The sequence below is a fragment of the Cervus canadensis genome, chromosome 3 (genome assembly GCF_019320065.1).
Source record: "Cervus canadensis isolate Bull #8, Minnesota chromosome 3, ASM1932006v1, whole genome shotgun sequence".
Taxonomy (NCBI): domain Eukaryota; kingdom Metazoa; phylum Chordata; class Mammalia; order Artiodactyla; family Cervidae; genus Cervus; species Cervus canadensis.
The window spans coordinates 83,698,283-83,718,494 of NC_057388.1; positions in this window are offsets into that span (position 1 = coordinate 83,698,283).

The window sequence follows — 20,212 nt, forward strand, 5'->3', positions numbered from 1 at the left end:
TAGAATGCATAAATGGCCATCAAGTGATAGAATGGAGATAGTAAGGTGAATTGGAAAAGGTATAGATTTTGGAGTTGGACAGTTACAAGGGCAAATCCCAACTTCCAACATTTACTAGCTTATGAGCCTGAGAAACTTAACCTGGCTCAGCTTCTATTCTAATAAAACAGCACCAATACATAACTTTTAAGGGTTCTTGAGAGGATTGGCTCATATAACACACGAAAAGAAATTTAGCCTTAGAAATAACACAATAGGGATTTCCCTGGTGATCTGGTGTCTAAGAAGCAGCTTTCCAATTCAGGGGATGTGGTTTGACCACTGGTCCCAGAGCTAAGATCTCTCAAGCCACAGGGCAACTAAGCCTGTGTGTCACAACTCCTGAGTCTGAGCGCTCTGGAGCTCACAAGCCACTACTAGAGAAGCCCATGCATCACAACCAAGGTGCAACACAGTCAAATAAACAAATAAATAAGAAAAAACACACTAAAAGTCTTTGGGAAAGGGATGGACATATTTTTAATGATTATCAAAGATGCCTGTATTACTGTTGTTGGATGGAGTATCAAAACAATAGACTTCAATCAAGGCAGACTTTGCCATGAACCCCGTGGAAAAAGAGGCTACTAAATAGAAAAAGACACTTGGCAGGAATATTTTGTATAATGCACAACTTTGTGTATGGTTAGGTTCATAGAAGCAAAGTTGTTTCCATTTAGATCCAGAATTTTTTGCCAGGGATCATGTTTGTGCCTGAGACACAAAGAGAATAAAACAAGTATCCTTGCTCTTTATGAACTTGCACACCGATGGGGATGCTGGCATGTAAACAGAACTTGTCCGTAGAATGTGTGATATACATAAAGTGTAAAAATTGAAGGGCTATAAGAACACAGGTTCATCTAATTACAGTTCAGTTCAGTTCAGTTGCTCAATCATGTCTAACACTTTGTGACCCCATGGACTGCAGCACGCCAGGCTTCCCTGTCCATCACCAGTTCTACTCAAATTCATGTCCATCGTGTCAGTGATGCCTCCAACCATCTCATTCTCTGTGGTCCATTTCTGCTCCTACCCTCAATCTTTCCCAGCATCTGGGTCTTTTCCAATGTGTCAGTTCTTTGAATCAGGCGGTCAAAGTATTGGAGTTTCACCTTCAGCATCAGTCCTTCCAATGAATATTCAGGAATGATTTCTTTTGGGATGGACTGGTTGGATCTCCTTGCAGTCCAAGGAACTCTCAAGAGTCTTCTCCAACATCACAGTTCAAAAACATCAGTTCTTCAGCGCTCAGCTTTCTTTATAGTCCAACTCTCACGTCCATACATGACTCCTGGAAAAACCATAGCCTTGACTAGAAGGACATTTGTTGGCAAAGTAATATCTTTGCTTTTAATATGCTGTCTAGGTTGCTCATAGATTTTCTTCCAAGCAGCAAGCGTCTTTTATTTCATGGCTACAGTCATCATCTGCAGTGATTTTGGACCCCCAAAAAATAAAGTCTCTGACTATTTCCATTATTTCCCCATCTATTTGCCATGAAGTGAAGGGACCAGATGCCATGATCTTAGTTTTCTGAAAGTTGATTATAAGCCAACATTTTCACTCTCCTCTTTCACTTTCATCAAGAGGCTCTTTAGTTCTTCTTCACTTTCTGCCATAAGGGTGGTGTCATCTGCATATCTGAGGTTATTGATAATTCTCCTAGCAATCTTGATTCCAGCTTGTGCTTCTTCCAGCCCAGTGTTTCTCATGGTGTACTCTGCATATAAGTTAAATAAGCAGGGTGATAATATGCAGCCTTGATGTACTCCTTTTCCTATTTGGAACCAGTCTGTTCTTCCATGTTCAGTTCTAATTGTTGCTTCCTGACCGGCATACAGACTTCTCAAGAGGCAGGTCAGATAGTCTGGTATTGCCATTTCTTTCAGAATTTTCCACAGTTTATTGTGGTTCACACAGTCAAAGCCTTTGGCATAGTCAATAAGCAGAAATAGATGCTTTTCTGGAACTCCTTGCTTTTTTGATGATCCAGCGGATGTTGGCAATTTGATCTCTGGTTCCTCTGCCTTTTCTATATGCAGCTTGAATATCTGGAAGCTCACGGTTCACGTACTGTTGAAGCCTGGCTTGGAGAATTTCGAGTATTACTTTGCTAGCATGTGAGATGAGTGCAGTTGTGTGGTAGTAGTGAACATTCTTTGGCATTGCCTTTCTTTGGGACTGGAAGGAAAACTGACCTTTTCCAGTCCCGTGGCCACTGCTGAGTTTTCCAAATTTGCTGACATTTTGAGTATAGCACTTTCACAGCATCATCTTTTAGGATTTGAAATAGCTCAACTGGAATTCCATCACCTCCACTAGCTTTGTTTGTAGAGATGCTTCCTAAGGCCCACTTGACTTCACATTCCAGGATGTATGGCTCTAGGTGAGTGATCACATCATCATGGTTATCTGGGTCATGAAGATCTTTTTTGTATAGTTCTTCTGTGTATTCTTGCCACCTCTTCTTAATATCTTCTGCTTCTGCTAGGCCCATAGCATTTCTGTCCTTTATTGTGCCCATCTTTGCTTGAAATGTTCCCTTGGTATCTCTAATTTTCTTGAAGAGATCTCTAGTCTTTCCCATTCTGTTGATTTCCTCTATTTCTTTCCATTGATCACCGAGGAAGACTTTCTTATCTCTCCTTGCTATTCTTTGGAGCTCTGCATTCAAACGGGTATGTCTTTCTTTTTCTCCTTTGCCTTAACTTCTCTTATTTTCTCAGCTATTTGTAAGGCCTCATCAGACAACCATTTTGCCTTTTTGCATTTCTTTTTCTTCGGGATGGTCTTGATCCCTGTCTCCCGTACAATGTCAAAAACCTCTGTCCATAGTTCTTCAGGCACTCTATCAGATATAATCCCTTGAATCTACTTTTCACTTCCACTGTAGAATCATAAGGGATTTTATTTAGATCATCCCTGAATGGTCTAGTGGTTTCCCCTACTTTCTTCAATTTAAGTCTGAATTAACAGAGATGGAACTGGGGCTTCCCAGGTGGTGCTAGTGGTAAATAATTCATCTGCCAGTGCAGGAAACATAAGAGATGTAGATTCAATCCCTGGGCTGGGAAGATCCCCTGGAGAAGGACAGAGTATTCTTGCCTGGAGAGTCCCAAGGACAGGGGAGCCTGGTGGGCTATGGTTTATAGGGTTGCAAAGATTTAGACACAATTGAAGCAACTTGGCACACACACATGCACTCACTAAAGGACCTGAGTAATTTAGTTTTAAAAGATAGGGAATTAATTTGTAAGATGCAGATAACATTTCTAAACTTTCAGTATCATACAAAACCTGTCTCTTTACCAGCAGAGGGCTCAGTCCCAAAGTTATTAGAGAAAACATATACCTTTATTTCTGTAAGTGAATCTGAAAGGAGAATAACATATAGTAGACCACTGGATTTATTGCATTCAGTTCAATTCAGTCTCAGTCGTGTCTGACTCTTTGCCACCACATGTACTGCAGCATGCCAGGCTTCCCTGTCTATCACCAACTCCCAGAACATGCTCAAACTCATGTCCATTGAGTCAGTGATGCCATCCAAACATCTCATCCTCTGTTGCCCCTTCTCCTCCTGCCTTCAATGTTTCCCAGTATCAGAATCTCTGCCAATGAGTCAGTTCTTCACATATATTCAATATTATTAAAAAAACTGTGGAAAATTCTCAAAGAGATGGGAGTACCAGACCACCTGACCTGCCTCTTGAGAAACCTGTGTGCAGGTCAGGAAGCAACAGTTAGAACTGGACATGGAACAACAGACTGGTTCCAAACAGGGAAAGGAGTACATCAAGTCTGTATATTGTCACCCTGCTTATTTAACTCATATGCAGAGTATATCATGAGAAACGCTGGGCTGGAAGAAGCACAAGCTGGAATCAAGATTGCCAGGAGAAATATCAATAACCTCAGATATGCAGATGACACCACCCTTATGGCAGAAAGTGAAGAGGAACTAAAAAGCCTCTTGTTGAAAGTGAAAGAGGAGAGTGAAAAAGTTGGCTTAAAGCTCAACATTCAGAAAACTAAGATCATGGCATCTGGTCCCATCACTTCATGGGAAATAGATGGGGAAACAGTGGAAACAGTGGCTGACTTTATTTTTTGGGGCTCCAAAATCACCACAGATGGTGATTGCAGCCATGAAATTAAAAGATGCTTACTCCTTGGAAGGAAAGTTATGACCAACCTAGATAGCATATTAAAAAGCAGAGACATTACTTTGTCAACAAAGTTCCATCTAGTCAAGGCTATGGTTTTTCCAGGAGTCATGTATGGACGTGAGAGTTGGACTATAAAGAAAGCTGAGCACCGAAGAATTGATGCTTTTGAACTGTGGTGTTGGAGAAGACTCTTGAGAGTCCCTTGGACTGCAAGGAGATCCAACCAGTCCATCCTAAAGGAAATCAGTCCTGGTGTTCAATGGAAGGACTGATGTTGAAACTGAAACTCCAGTACTTTGGCCCCCTGATGTGAAGAGCTGATTCATTTGAAAAGACCCTGATGCTGGGAAAGATTGAGGGCAGGAGGAGAAGGAGATGACAGAGGATGAGATGGTTGGATGGCATCACCAACTCAGTGACTGTGGGTTTGGGTAGACTCCGGCAGTTAGTGATGGACAGGGAGGCCTGGTGTGCTGCGGTTCGTGGGTCGCAGAGTCAGACACGACTGAGTGTCTGAACTAACTGACTGATGAGAATTAAGCAGACATTCCTAAGAGATGCTGAAAAACGATTTAAAGCTATTTGCTAAGCAGTAATGAAAGCATGAAAAGTGGTGTTAAAAAATGCCCTTAAGGACTTCCCTGGTGGTGCAGTGGATAAGAATGGCCGGCCAATACAGAGGACACAGGTTTGATCCCTGGTCTTGGAAGACCCCACATGCCGCCGAGCAACTAAGCCTGTGTGCCGCGACTACTGAGTCTGCACTCTAGTGCCCGCAAGCCACGACTTCTGAGCCTGTGTGCTGCAACTACTGAACCCACATGCCTAAAGCCTGTACTCTGCAACAAGAGAAGCCACCACAATGAGAAGCCCATGCACCACAACTAGAGAGACCCTTGCAAAGCAATAAAAACCCAGCACAGGCAAAAATTAATTAATTAATTAATTATTTTTTAAAAAGCTCTTGCCAGTGAACTTCAGATCAGTATGTCCATTTAGGAAAATTAATTGTTGGATTCTTAATCTATGCAGATATTATGCAAGCACAAAAATGATTAACAGGAAACAGCCCACAGGAATATATAGGAAAAAAATGAAAAGCAGAAGGATGTGAAATAAGAAATATTTCCAAAATACTAGCCTTTATTTGGTAATGTAGTAGTAATAAAAAATGAATTTCTCAAATTTTAATAAATTGGCTGTTGGCAAATTAATTGATCTTTAGCAGATGTTTGACCCATTATGAGGAAGAGGACTATTAGGTATACCCTGTTGTGGTGTGACTAGATAGTTGAGGACTGTGAGGACATTTAATTGCCACTTATCTTCACGTTGCACTTTTGAAGTGATTTCCGGCCTGTATTCTTTCTACCCCACTCCCAGATAAGCTCAGCGGAGGTATAACCACATGCTGGGATCCTATGACACAGCACAGTTCCTGGCACAGAATAGGTGCTCAATAAAAAGTTGTAGAAAAAAGGTTGTGGTGACTACTGAATATAATTACTATAGATTGAAAGTAAATTTGATGTTTCTAAGTCATTTGGTTAGCTACCTTGTGATGAATGCATTTTTGCTTTACTTTGCCAGTGGGTATTTATTTTGGAACCCTTCATTTAAAATTATTTTTGACTTTGGAAATGCTCCCTATCACTCTTCTCTGTTTTTGGGGGGTACTTGTTGAAAATGATCTTACTCCTAACTTCCTGTCTAATAATAATAGTAACAATCATTTATTTTCTACATCTTTGGATGTTCTAGCATCTTAAACACCTTTCTGGCAGGGAACGGACTGCATTTTCCAGGACTAGTCAATTCTCATGAATAGCAAGAAGCATGCAATTTGATATGGAAACCAATCCAAGTCCTACCTCCTCTACGGCCCTGCACACACCAGGAGGCAATACTCTTCTACCTTCATCATCCCAGGACCAGATTCCAGAGAACTGGAGAGCACCTCTTTAGCCCTGTTGGGGTTCAGGACACACAACCCCAAATTATGGCACATTGGTTACTGAATATTTTAAGTTGAAAGAGTTTGAGAAAAGAGTGGAAGCAAGAAGTTCACTTTAAGTCACTCCCCATTCCACTTTTCTTCCCTGAAATAGGCCAAAAGACCTTCATGTGAAAGGTGTCCCCTGTGGACCTGGAGGAAAGAAGCAGACTTTTCTCTGAAGACCAAAGAATGCCAAAAAGAACCTAACCAACTCACCTTGCTGTTTCCTCCAGTTTCCTACAATTAGCTCATACTCCTTTTAACTCATTGTATTTCTCCCCCACTGCCCTTCTTCATCCAGCCTAGAATAAAACTGCACAGGTTGAACTGTTTTCTTGGGGTCTTCATATTTTTGATGAAGGCACTGGTGTCCCATAAAATATATTAATAGATTTGTATGCTTTTCTCCTGCTAATCCACCTTTGTCAGTTTAATTTTTAGACCCAACTAAGGACTCCAAGCTGGAGGAGCGCATAGCAACCCACTCCAGTATTCTTCTCTGGAGAATCCCCATGGACAGAGGAGCCTGGTGGGTTACAGTCCATAGGATCTCAAAGACTAGGACATGACTGAGCCACTAAGCATGCGCGCGTGTGCACACACACACACATGCAAGGACAGTAAGAGGATCAAATAGAATGTTTTCCTCCCTGCAGCCCAAAGCCTGCTAAAGTTGTTCAAATGAGCCAATACTTACCTGTTTACCCTGGAATAAATACCCGTTCTCCCCTACTCCTGCATCTGTGTTTTGTCCAAAACCTGGTGTTCTTCACATGGTCCTCTTATAGCCACTCAGTTTCCTTTATAAATGAAGACTCACAGAACAAATGGGGAAGCAGAAATGCTTTTTCTCTTTGTAGTATTTTGTTCTTCTGTGTAAGTTCATAAGTCTACCTATCAGAGTAAATGAACAATATGCCCATTTTGAAGTGTTCTTTGTAGACTAACTCTGAAAGGCTCATCTCTCATGGAGAGGTCATTTTTGGAAAGACCTTTTTGAATTCACCATACCTGGTGAATGGCAATTTCCTTTTGAACTTGACAAGCAGTGCAATCTCAACCCTGGGTCCAGGACTGATATTTCAGGATTCAGCAGTTTGCCCACCAGTTGCCCCAGCTTAGAAGACTAAGACTTACATGATCTGTTTCGCAGGCAAAGCTGCTGGGATTGTGTCAACACAGTCATCCTGCACAAGATACTGACATTTTGATGACACTGAAATTTCATATAGTGTGTTTAAACTTTGGAAAGTGAAAATCTATTGATAAAACCCATCAATAAAATTGAGAACCTGGATTCTTATCTTTTCTCCTCTGCTTGCAGTCAGAGGGTATGGGAAGGAAGGAGGTGAGGAAGAGTGGGAAAGAAGAAAATAAAAGGAGAGAAGAGATAAAGAAAAAGAACTAGAATGCTTTCTCTGATTCTGCTGAGGACTGTAATTTGCACAGGATTAAAAGAAACATCTGATGCAGACACAATCAGCCTTCAATTCCCTGTAAAAGCCAAGAGCAGTTGTACTTGAATGCCCTACTTGGGCTCACCTGAATAAATGTCTCCTTCTTCCCTTGCCTCAGACTTCCTTTAAGAGGCAAAAGTGATGAAGGCATGAAGTGGTGGCACTGTTTGGGATGCACCAAATTCACAAGGGGCTGTATACTTGCAGGTTGTGGTACAAAGTCATTAAGATCTTAAAAGTACTCCAAAGAGACACAGATGACCAACAAACACACGAAAAGATGCTCAACATCACTAATTGTTAGAGAAATGCAAATCAAAACTACAATTAAGTATCATTTTACATAGATCAGAAAGGCATTATCAAAAAATCTGCAAACAATAAATCCTAAGAGGATGAGGAGAAGAGGGAGCCCTCCTACACTTTTGGGGGAGATGTAAATTGGTACAATCTCCATAGTGGGGAATAGTATGGAAGCTTCTAAAAAAAACTAAAAATGGAACTCCCATAAAACCCAGAAACCCTACTCCTGGGCATATACCTGGAGGAAACCATAATTTGAAAAGATGTATGCACTGTAATGTTCATTGAAGCACTATTTACAATAGCCAGGCTATGGAAGCAAACTAAATGTCCAACAACAGAGGAAAAGATAAAGAATATGTGGTCCACATGGGGACTTCCTGGGCCGTCCAGTGGTTAAGAATCCACCTGGCAATGCAGGGGAACTAAGATCCCACACAAGCCTCAACTAAGACCCTGTATGCCTAAACTAAGATTTACAGTCAAATAAAATAGTTTTTAAAAGTTAAAAAAAAAAAAAAGGTACCTATACACAATGGAACATTATTTAGTCATAGAAAGAGTGCCATTTGCAGAGATGTGGATAGACCTAGAGACAGAGTGAAGTAAGTCAGACAGAGAAAAACAAATGTTATATAATATCACTTACCAATGTGGAATCTGGTATCTAGAAAACTGGTACAGAGGAACTCGTTTGCAAATCAGAAATAGAGATACAGATGTAGAGAAAAAATTATGAATGCCAAGGGGGGAAGAGGATGAATTGGGAGATTGGGATAACAAATAAGAATTGGGAGATTGGGATTGATATGTATACCGTACTATGTATAAAATAGATAACTGATAAGAATCTGCTATATAGAACAAGGCGCTCTACTCAGTAGTGATCTAAATGGGAAGGAAATCTAAAAAAGAGAGGATACATGTGAACATGTAGCTGCTTCACTTTGCTGTATGGCAGGAACTAACACAACATTGCAAAGCAACTATATTCCAATAAAAATGTAAAAAGTCAACACTTTGAGGCATTACATTTCCTGAGAGGAAAAAGTTTTATTACAGAACTTGTCTCTTTATGTCTAAACTTTGTTTAATATTTGAGTTGAGATGGAGCAATCAAGATGATTCAAAGTCTTATTTTACATTTTTAATCTCCAATAGTTTTTTTTTTAATTTGAACTTTTTATTTTGTATTGGAATATAGCCGATTAACAATACTGTGATAGTTTCAGGTGAACAGAGAAGGAACCCAGCCATACATATTTCTAATCTCCTCCAGACTTCCCTCCCATCCAGGCTGCCATATAACTTTGAGCAGAGTTCCATGTGCTATACAGTAGGACTTCGTTGTTCATCCATTTGAAATATTAAGCTCCAATATTTTTTTAAAAAACAGAAACCCAGAAACACATATAGTCTTTTATATTATGTTGGTTTAAAGGCTTTTTTATTCTTTTAAAGTTGGAGCTTAACACCTTGATGGCTGTTTGTGATTGGTTGTCCTTAGTGTCTTGACTTTGTAACACTGAGGCACTTACAGGCTTAGATTTTTGGTTTGTTTATGTATGCTAAGAACCACCTTACTCTAATGGCCTCTTTGTTTAATTAATTAAACAACATATTAAACACAAATAAGGCTATGGTCCATAGTTGTCTACATAGTGCTCTTCCACATGACTGTATATTTTAGGTGTCTGTCCACATCAGGATGTTTCGTAGTGACCATGCTATATTCCACTATATCACATGAAAAATTTTTTGAAAGTTCTTATTGACAGACATTTCATGTTCTGGAAAATTTTTCCCCCTCTATCAAAAATGCAGCTTTGATAGATCTGTATTTAGAACAAATTTGTATTTGTATTTAGATGATACATGTTCTTGCCAGGATGAAATGGAATGGCTAATGTAAAAGATGTACACATTTTAACTTAGAGAGTTATTGCCAAATTTTCTTCTGAAAGTTTGTTCCTATTTAAGGATCTCACCAACAGTGAATGGGAGGGCCAATTTTACTTACCAGCACTGGGGGCTATCAAATTCTGTATTGTTATCCATAAGTAAAAATGGCATCCCAGTTTAAGAACTAGGATTTTACAAAGTAAAGTACATATTTTTTTCATACTTCGTTAAGGGTATTCTGTTTTTCTTGCCATATTTTTTTTCCCTAGGAGTAAAGCTTGTTTTGTTTCTCATATTGCTCAAAGTCTATTTTTAGGAGATGTTGCCATTTATGAAAAGTAAGGTATATCTTTTTCAGAGATCAACAGATTACAGTATGAAACTGGAAATCAAAGACCAGGTTTAAAAAGAAGATTTTATTTCTTCTGTCTATTACTTCTCATGTGGCATCAGCTTTGATTTTCATTGCTGTATTTTTATTTTTATTTTTTATTTATTTATTTATTTTCTTTTTTATTAGTTGGAGGCTAATTACTTCACAACATTTCAGTGGGTTTTGTCATACATTGATATGAATCAGCCATGGAGTTACATGTATTCCCAATCCTGATCCCCCCTCCCACCTCCCTCTCCACCCGATTCCTCTGGGTCTTCCCAGTGCACCAGGCCCGAGCACTTGTCTCATGCATCCCACCTGGGCTGGTGATCTGTTTCACCATAGATAGTATACATGCTGTTCTTTTGAAATATCCCACCCTCACATTCTCCCACAGAGTTCAAAAGTCTGTTCTGTATTTCTGTGTCTCTTTTTCTGTTTTGCATATAGGGTTACTCGTTACCATCTTTCTAAATTCCATATATATGTGTTAGTATGCTGTACTGTTCTTTATCTTTCTGCTTACTTCCTCTGTATAAGGGGGCTCCAGCTTCATCCATCTCATTAAGGAACTGTTCAAATGAATTCTTTTTAATGGCTGAGTAATATTCCATGGTGTATATGTACCACAAAGCTTCCTTATCACCATTCAATCCCTGATGGGGCATCTAGGTTTGGCTTCCATGTCCTGGCTATTATATAAGCAGTGCTGCGATGACCATTGGGGTGCACGTGCTCTTTCAGATCTGGTTTCCTCAGTGTGTATGCCCAGAAGTGGGATTGCTGGGTCATAATGGCAGTTCTATTTCCAGTTTTTAAGAAATCTCCAACTGTTTTCCATGCGGCTGTAACTATTTGGCAATTTCCCACCAACAGTTGTAGAGGGTTCCCTTTTCTCCACACCCTCTCCAGCAATTTATTGCTTGTAGACTTTTGGATAGGCGAGCCATCCTGCTGCGTGTAATGGTACCGTCATTGTGGTTTTGATTTGCATTTCTCTGCATAATGAAAGTGATGTTGAGCTGCTTTTTCATGTGGTTTGTTAGCCATCTGTATGTCTTCCTTGGAGAAATGTCTGTTTAGTTCTTTGGCCCATTTTTTGATTGGGTCATTTATTTTTCTGGAATTGAGCTGCAGGAGTTGCTTGTATATTTTTGAGATTAATCCTTTGTCTGTTTCTTCATTTGCTATTATTTTCTCCCAATCCGAGGGCTGTTTTTTCACCTTACTTATAGTTTCCTTTGTAGTGCAAAAGCTTTTAAGTTTCATTAGGTCCCATTTGTTTAGTTTTGCTTTTATTTCCAATATTCTGGGAGGTGGGTCATAGAGGATCTTGCTGTGATTTATGTCGGAGAGTGTTTTGCCTATGTTCTCCTCTAGGAGTTTTATAGTTTCTGGTCTTACATTTAGATCTTTAATCCATTTTGAGTTCATTTTTGTGTATGGTGTTAGAAAGTGTTCTAGTTTCATTCTTTTACAAGTGGTTGACCAGTTTTCCCAACACCACTTGTTAAAGAGGTTGTCTTTTTTCCATTGTATATCCTTGCCTCCTTTGTCAAAGATAAGGTGTCCATAGGTTCGTGGATTTATCTCTGGGCTTTCTATTCTGTTCCATTGATCTATATTTCTGTCTTTGTGCCAGTACCATACTGTCTTGCTGACTGTGGCTTTGTAGTAGAGTCTGAAGTCAGGCAGGTTGATTCCTCCCGTTCCATTCTTCTTTCTCAAGATTATTTTGGCTATTCGAGGTTTTTTGTATTTCCATACAAATTGTGAAATTCTTTGGTCTAGTTCTGTGAAAAATACCCTTGGTAGCTTGATAGGGATTGCATTGAATCTATAGATTGGCTTTGGGTAGAATAGCCATTTGAACATATTGATTCTTCACAATCCATGAACACGGTATGTTTCTTTTCTTTCCATCTGTTTGTGTTCCTCTTTGATTTCATCTTTCATCAGTGTTTTAATAGTTTTTCTATGTAATGAAGGTCTTTTGTTTCTTAGGTAGTATATACTTCCTAAAGTATTTATTGCTTTTTGTTGCAATGGTGAATGGTATTGTTTCCTTAATTTCTCTTTCTGTTTTTTCATTGTTAGTGTATAGGAATGCAAGGGATTTCTGTGTGTTAATTTATATCCTGCAACTTTACTATATTTGTTGATTAGCTCTAGTAATTTTCTGGTAGAGTCTTTAGGGTTTTCTATGTAGAGGATCATGTCATCTGCAAACAGCGAGAGTTTCACTTCTTTTCCTATCTGGATTCCTTTTACTTCTTTTTCTGCTCTGATTGCTGTGGCCAAACTTCCAACACTATGTTGAATAGTAGTGGTGAGAGTGGGCACCTTGTCTTTGTTCTGATTTTAGGGGAAATGCTTTCAATTTTTCACCATTGAGGATAATGTTTGCTGCGGGTTTGTCACATATGGCTTTTATTATGTTGAGGTATGTTCCTTCTATTCCTGCTTTCTGGAGAGTTATTATCATAAATGGATGTTGAGTTTTGTCAAAGGCTTTTCTGCATCTATTGAGATAATCATATGGTTTTTATCTTTCAATTTGTTAATGTGGTGTATTACATTGATTGATTTGTGGATATTAAAGAATCCTTGCATTCCTGGGATAAAGCCCACTTGGTCATGATGTATGGTCTTTTTAATATGTTGTTGGATTCTGTTTGCTAGAATTTTGTTAAGGATTTTTGCATCTATGTTCATCAGTGATATTGGCCTGTAGTTTTCTTTTTTTGTGGCATCTTTGTCTGGTTTTGGAATTAGGGTGATGGTGGCCTCATAGAATGAGTTTGGAAGTGTACCTTCTTCTGCAATTTTCTGGAAGAGTTTGAGTAAGATAGGTGTTAGCTCTTCTCTAAACTTTTTGTAGAATTCAGCTGTGAAGCCATCTGGTCCTGGGCTTTTGTTTGCTGGAAGATTTCTGATTAGTTTCAATTTCCTTGCTTGAGATGGGTCTGTTAAGATCTTCTATTTCTTCCTGGTTCAGTTTTGGAAAGTTATACTTTTCTAAGAAATTGTCCATTTCTCCTAAGTTGTCCATTTTATTGGCATAGAGCTGTTGGTAGTAGTCTTTTATGATCCTTTGTATTTCAGAGTTGTCTGTTGTGATCTCTCCATTTTCATTTCTAATTTTGTTGATTTGGTTCTTCTCCCTTTGTTTCTTAATCAGTCTGGCTAACGGTTTGTCAATTTTGTTTATCTTTTCAAAAAACCAGCTTTTAGCTTTGTTGATTTTGCTGTGGTCTCTTTTGTTTCTTTTGCATTTATTTCTGCCCTAATTTTTAAGATTTCTTCCCTTCTACTAACCCTGGGGTTCATAATTTCTTCCTTCTCTAGTTGCTTTAGGTGTAGAGTTAGGTTATTTATTTGACTTTTTTCTTGTTTCTTGAGGTAAGTCTGTAATGTTATGAACCTTCCCCTTAGCACTGCTTTTACAGTTTCCCATAGGTTTTGGGTTGTTGTGTCTTCATTTTCATTCATTTCTATGCATATTTTGATTTCTTCTATGATTTGTTGGTTATTCAGAAGTGTGTTATTTAGCCTACATATGTTTGAATTTCTAATAGTTTTTTCCTTGTAATTGAGATCTAATCTTACTGCACTGTGGTCAGAAAAGATGACTGGAATGATTTCAATTTTTTTGAATTTACCAAGGCTAGATTTATGGCCCAGGATGTGATCTATTCTGGAGATGGTTCCATGTGCACTTGAGAAAAAGGTGAAATTGATTGTTTTGGGGTGAAATGTCCTATAGATATCAATTAGTTTTAGCTGGCCCATTGTGTCATTTAAAGTTTGTTTCCTTATTAATTTTCTATTTAGTTGATCTATCCATAGGTGTGAGTGGGGTATTAAAGTCTCCCACTATTATTGTGTTATTGTTAATTTCCCCTTTCATACTCGTTAGCATTTGCCTTACATATTGTGGTGCTCCTATGTTGGGTGCATATATATTTATAATTGTTATACCTTGTTGGATTGATCCTTTGATCATTATGTAGTGTCCTTCTTTGTCTCTTTTCACAGCCTTTATTTTAAAGTCTATTTTAAAAATGGGCATTGCAGCGGTGGTGTGGATCCTGTCCATTAAGTGGAGAACAGGGAAATTGAAGGATTTTCCCCAGACCTTTAAGGTGGGTTCTTGTTTGGGGTGGGTTTTGTTTTTTTCCTCCTCCCTTCTGGAGTTTTACTTTTAAATGATACACTGCAGGCCTCAGGCATGACAGGCAATTAGCAGGTGAAGAACCGATGGTAAAGTGTTCCAAAACTCCTGTGTTAGCTAACAGGCTTCTGAATGTATCTCTGTGGTCCACAGAGGAAGCTGGACAAGGTAGCAAGGAGATGATGTATCAGCTATTGCAGCCTTAAAACAAAGTTGGTGTCTCTTTGGACTTCAAAATTGTTCCTATGCAGCTTATTTTATTTTTGTTTAATCAAATAAACAAGAGAGTTTTTTCCATTGGGGGGGAAAAAAGTCTGTTTTATCTGATATGAGTATTGCGATTCCTGCTTTCTTTTGGTCTCCATTTGCGTGAAATATTTTTTTCCAGCCCTTCACTTTCAGTCTGTATGTGTCCCTTGTTTTGAGGTGGGTCTCTTGTAGACAGCATATATAGGGGTCTTGTTTTTGTATCCATTCAGCCAATCTTTGTCTTTTGGTTGGGGCATTCACCCCATTTACATTTAAGCTAATTATTGATAGGTATGGTCCCGTTGCCATTTGCTTTGTTGTTTTGGGTTCACATTCATACAACCTTTCTGTGTTTCCTGTCTAGAGAAGATCCTTTAGCATTTGTTGAAGAGCTGGTTTTGTGGTGCTGAATTCTCTCAGCTTTTGCTTATCTGTAAAGCTTTTGAATTCTCCTTCATATCTGAATGAGATCCTTGCTGGGTACAGTAATTTGGGTTAGGTTATTCTCTTTCATTACTTTAAGTAAGTCCTGCCATTCCCTCTGGCCTGAAGAGTTTCTATTGAAAGATCACCTGTAATCCTTATGGGAATCCCCTTGTGTATTATTTGTTGTTTCTCCCTTGCTGCTTTTAATATTTGTTCTTTGTGTTTGATCTTTGTTATTGCTGTATTTTTAAACCAACTTCATCCACTGGTGGTGGTGGTGGCTTAGTTGCTAAGTCATGTCATACACTTGACCCCATGAACTGTAGCCTGCCAGGCTCCTCTGTCCATGGGACTACCCAGGCAAGAGTACTGGAGTGGATTGCCATTTCCTCCTCCAGGGGATCTTCCTGACTTAGGGACTGAACCCTGAGTTTCCTGAATTGCAAGAACTTTCTTGTATTGCAAGTGGATTCTTTACTGTTGAGCCACCAGGGAAGCCCACATCAGTCACTGTGTGTGTGTGTGTGTGTGTGTGTGTGTGTGTGTGTGTGTGTGTGTGTGTGTGTGTGTGTGTGTGTGTGTGTGTGTGTGTGTGTGTGTGTGTGTGTGTGCACGTGCACACACATGTGTACGTGCACATGCACTTAGTTGCTTGATACTGTCCGACTCTTTGTGACTCTATGGACTGTGGCCTGCCAGACTGCTATGCCCATGGGGCTCTCTAGGCAAGAATACTGGACAGAGTTGCCATTCCTTCTCCAAGGGATCATCCTGACCCAGGGGTCAAACTTAAGTATACTGTATTGCAGGCAGATTCTTTACCATGAGTCATCAGGGATATCAGTCACTAGGAGCTACCAGTTCATCTATCCAATGAATCTCTTTGCATTCATGTAGCCATAAAATCTAATAAAATTGGCAAATAATTATTTTACAAGATGTCTTTTAAAGAAAAATCTAGTAGTTTTTCATGAGAAGCCCTATCTTTGGCTGAAGGATATAGGGAAAAGGCAAACTAATCCCAATTTAGTCATCTGCAAGTTGTTGACCTTGGGCTAGATAGTTATATTCTGAGTCTATTGCCTCAACCTGAAGGGCCAGCTGTTGAGAAGATTAGAGAAAATAAACAAGAATCAGCAGAATGTTTGTCATGAAAATGGTAGGTACTTGATAGTGATCATCATTTATCTGAAGCCTTGATATACTTTCCAGGGTATTCCCTCTGAGAGGTGAGTTTAAATTTGAAATCTAAACTGATTGTAAAATTTTCAGTTTGAGGAATAGGATAACTAAAATATATGCACAGTTGTTCTTTATTTAAAAGACCTAAATATGTTTAATTTGACCATCCCACCCTCTACATTGTCATAGAGCACCTGATTTGAGCTTCCTGTGTCATATAGCAAATTTCCACTGATTATCTATTTTACATATGCTAACTTATATGTTTCCATGTTACTCTCATAATTTGTCCCATCCTCTCCTTCCACCACTGTGTCCACAAGTCTGTTCTCTATATCTGCATCTGCATGACTGCCCTACAAATAGACTCATCAGCATCATCCTTTTAGATTCCATATGTATGTGCTAACATACGATATTTGTTTTTCTCTTTCTGACTTACTTCACTATGTATAACAAGTTCTAGGTTCATCCACCTCATTAGGATTGACTCAAATGTGTTCTTTTTTATGAGTGAATACATATGTACCACAACCTGCTTATCCATTCATCTGTTGATGGACACCTAGGTTACTTCCATGTCCTAGTCATTGTAAATAGTGGGAAAACTGGACAGCTACATATAAAAGGATGGAACTAGAACACTTCCTAATATCATACACAAAAATAAACTCAAAATAGATTAAAGACTTAAATATAAGGCCAGAAACTATAAACCTCTTAGAAGAAAACATGGGTAGTACGCTCCTTTTTGACCCACCAACTAGAGTAACAGAAATAAAAACAGAAATAAACAAATGGGACTTAATTAAAAACTTTTGCACAGCAAAGGAAACAATAAACTGGATTAAAAAACAACCTACAGAATGGGATAAAATGCAGATGAAACAACAGACAAAGGATAAATCTCCAGACTATATAAGCAACTCATACAACTCAACACCAGGAAAATAAATAGCACAATCAAAAAATGGTCAGAAGACCTAAACAGACGTTTCTCCAAAGAAGACCTACAGATGGCTAATAAACACATGAAAAGATGCTCAACATCACTCACTGTTAGAGAAATGCAAATCAAAAGTACAATGAGGTATCACCTCACACCAATGAGAAGGGTCATCATCAAAAAATCTACAGACAATAAATGCTGGAAAGGGTGTGGAGAAAAGGGAACCCTCTTGCACTGTTGGTGGGAATGTAAACTGGTACAGCCACTCTGGAGAACAGTATGAAAATTCCTTAAACAACTAGGAATAGAACTACCATAAGACCCAGCAGTCCCACTACTAGGCATATATCCTGAGGAAAGCATAACTGAAAAAGATGCATGTACTCTAATGTTCATTACAACTTCTATTTGATTATTTTTTCTTCCAGGTGAGGAAACTGAGCTTTAAAATAGGTCCCATAGGTGGCAGAGCTGAAATGAAGACGTGAGTGGCTTTGACCACAAGCCTGTGCTCTGCACCATCACCCAACGAAGCTCTCCCATAAAGTTATAAGATGAAGTAACATCACAGCACATCGAACTTAAAACTATTTCCAATTCCTTCTTTCTACTCCACAACAGTACCTGACCATGGATGTCTGCCAACTGCTGAGACTTTTCTGATCCTAGGGCACAGGTGATGGAGACACTTAATTTTTTATATATACCTTCAAAGTGCAGCTTGTGCAGACTAAAGAGAAAATGACATTCAAAGGAAGAAAGCTTAAGAAAAGCTACTAGGATTTTGCATCACCTTGATCTATCCCCAGCCTCATACACAACAAAATGGAAAACCTCACATTTTCAGCAGCAAGGGGCAGTAGAAGGGCAGGGTCAACCCCCTTGGCTTCTTCAACAATAAATCTCTGTATCATTGAAGCTTTTGGTTTCAGCAAGCAGAAATACCTAGTCAAATGCTAACCATTTATGTCATTAGAAGAATCAGTCAGCTTTTCTTTCAGACAGAAAATGTGGGTTAAGATGATAAAATACACAAATACAATTGCTGGTTTGTGATTGTTTTGTAGGTTCTGTCTTTGAAAGATGACTTTAAAAAAATTTTTCCTTACTGATAAAACCGATTTAAAAGTGATTTTTTTTTTCTCTGCAAATAAAAAAAGGTTAATTTTGTGGGTAGTTTTGCAGGAAGGAAAACAGTGGGTAGGAAATTGAGTATCATCGTTTCCTTGTGAGTGATTGTTTTATGTATTCTTAGTGAGCTGAATAAAATTTTTAAATGTAGACACTAATATACTAGTTGTAATAGTGTGTGTATGTGTGTGTGTGTGTGTGTGTGTGTGTGTGTGTGTGTGTGAGAAAGAGAGAGAGAAGAGACAGAAGTGATATTTGGTGGGAGGTGGAAGTTGAGGCTGGAAAGGTAGAATGAAGTCAGATATGAGGGACCTTCTGGGTTCTGCTAATGAACACATAATTCATTCTTTAGGCAGGATTGAGATGGTCAGCTTTATATTTTAAATCTGAAGAGTCTTGGAGCCTGGAGGCAGAAATACTGGTGACAAGGCTGTATTATCTACAGCAGAAATGATGACAGCTTGAACAAAGTAAGTGTTAATATTAGGGATAAAGAGAATGTTGCAGGAAGGGGGACCCCTTCCAGGGCCCGAAACTGGGCTCTTGTCTAACACTCGGAAATGAATTGTCTGAGGAGACACATGCTGACAAAGCAAGAGATTTTATTGGGAAAGGGCACCCGGGTGGAGAGCAGGAGGGTAAGGGAACCCAGGAGAACTGCTCTGCCGCGTGGCTTGCAGTCTTGGGTTTTATGGTGATGGGATTAGTTTCCGGGTGGTCTTTGGCCAATCATTCTAATTCTGAGTCTTTCCTGGTGGCGCACGCATCGCTCAGCCAAGATGGATGCTAGCAAGAGGGATTCTGGGAAGTGGACGGACATGCGGTGTCTCCTTTTGACCTTTCCCCAACTCTTCCTGCTGGTGGTGGCTTATTAGTTCCGTATTCCTTATCAGGATCTCCTGCCATAAAACAACTCATGCAAATGGTTACTATGGTGCCTGGCCAGGGTGGGCGGTTTCAATCAGTGTGCTTCCCCTAACAAGAAGAGACTAGAACTAGAAATCAACAATTGATTGCTTGGAGGTGAGAAGGTAATGGGAAAGCAAGGAACTTAATGTGACTCCAGGTTTTCCCCAGTGTCATCCACTCTCGAGAAAGGGGCACAGGTGGAGAGGAGACTTGTGGGTTTCCTTTGTGTATGTTGTATCTGAGGTGCCTATGCAGCACCCAGACAGGTGCTTATTTTGCTTTCTTTTTATTGAAGTATAATTGATTTACAATGTCTGGTTAGTTTCAGATGTATAGCACAGTAATTCAGTTATATATATATATATATATAACTACATAAATATATACATACATCTAATCTTTTTCAGATTCTATTCCCTTACAGATTGTTATAAAATACAGAGTATAGTAGCCTGCACTTCATAGTAGATCCTTGTTGGTTATCTGTTTTACATATAAGGGTTTTTTTTTTTTTTTTTTCCCCCAAGCCACGTGATTTTGGAGCTCATGGGAAAGAGTAGGGCAACTGTCATCAACAACGGAAAACAATAATAGTCAGACACAGTGTGCCTATCACTTTGAGAAGATGGTCTCTGGAGCCAGACCGCCCTGGTGGGGCATTGGTAAAGAATTCACCAGCCAATGCAGGAGATGTGGGTTCAATCCCTGGGTCGGAAAGATTCCCTGGAGGAGGAAATAGCAATCCACTCCTGTATTCTTGCCTGGAAAATCCCATGAACATAGGTGCCTGGCAGGCTTCAGTCCATGGGGTAGCAAAGAACCAGACTGTGAGTGAGAACGCACGTGCCCCTTAATAAAGTACAACAGACTAGATGACTTAAATCATAGAAACTTATTTTCTTACAGTCCTGAAGGGTAGAAGTCCAAGAAACTAATGCTTTTTTTCT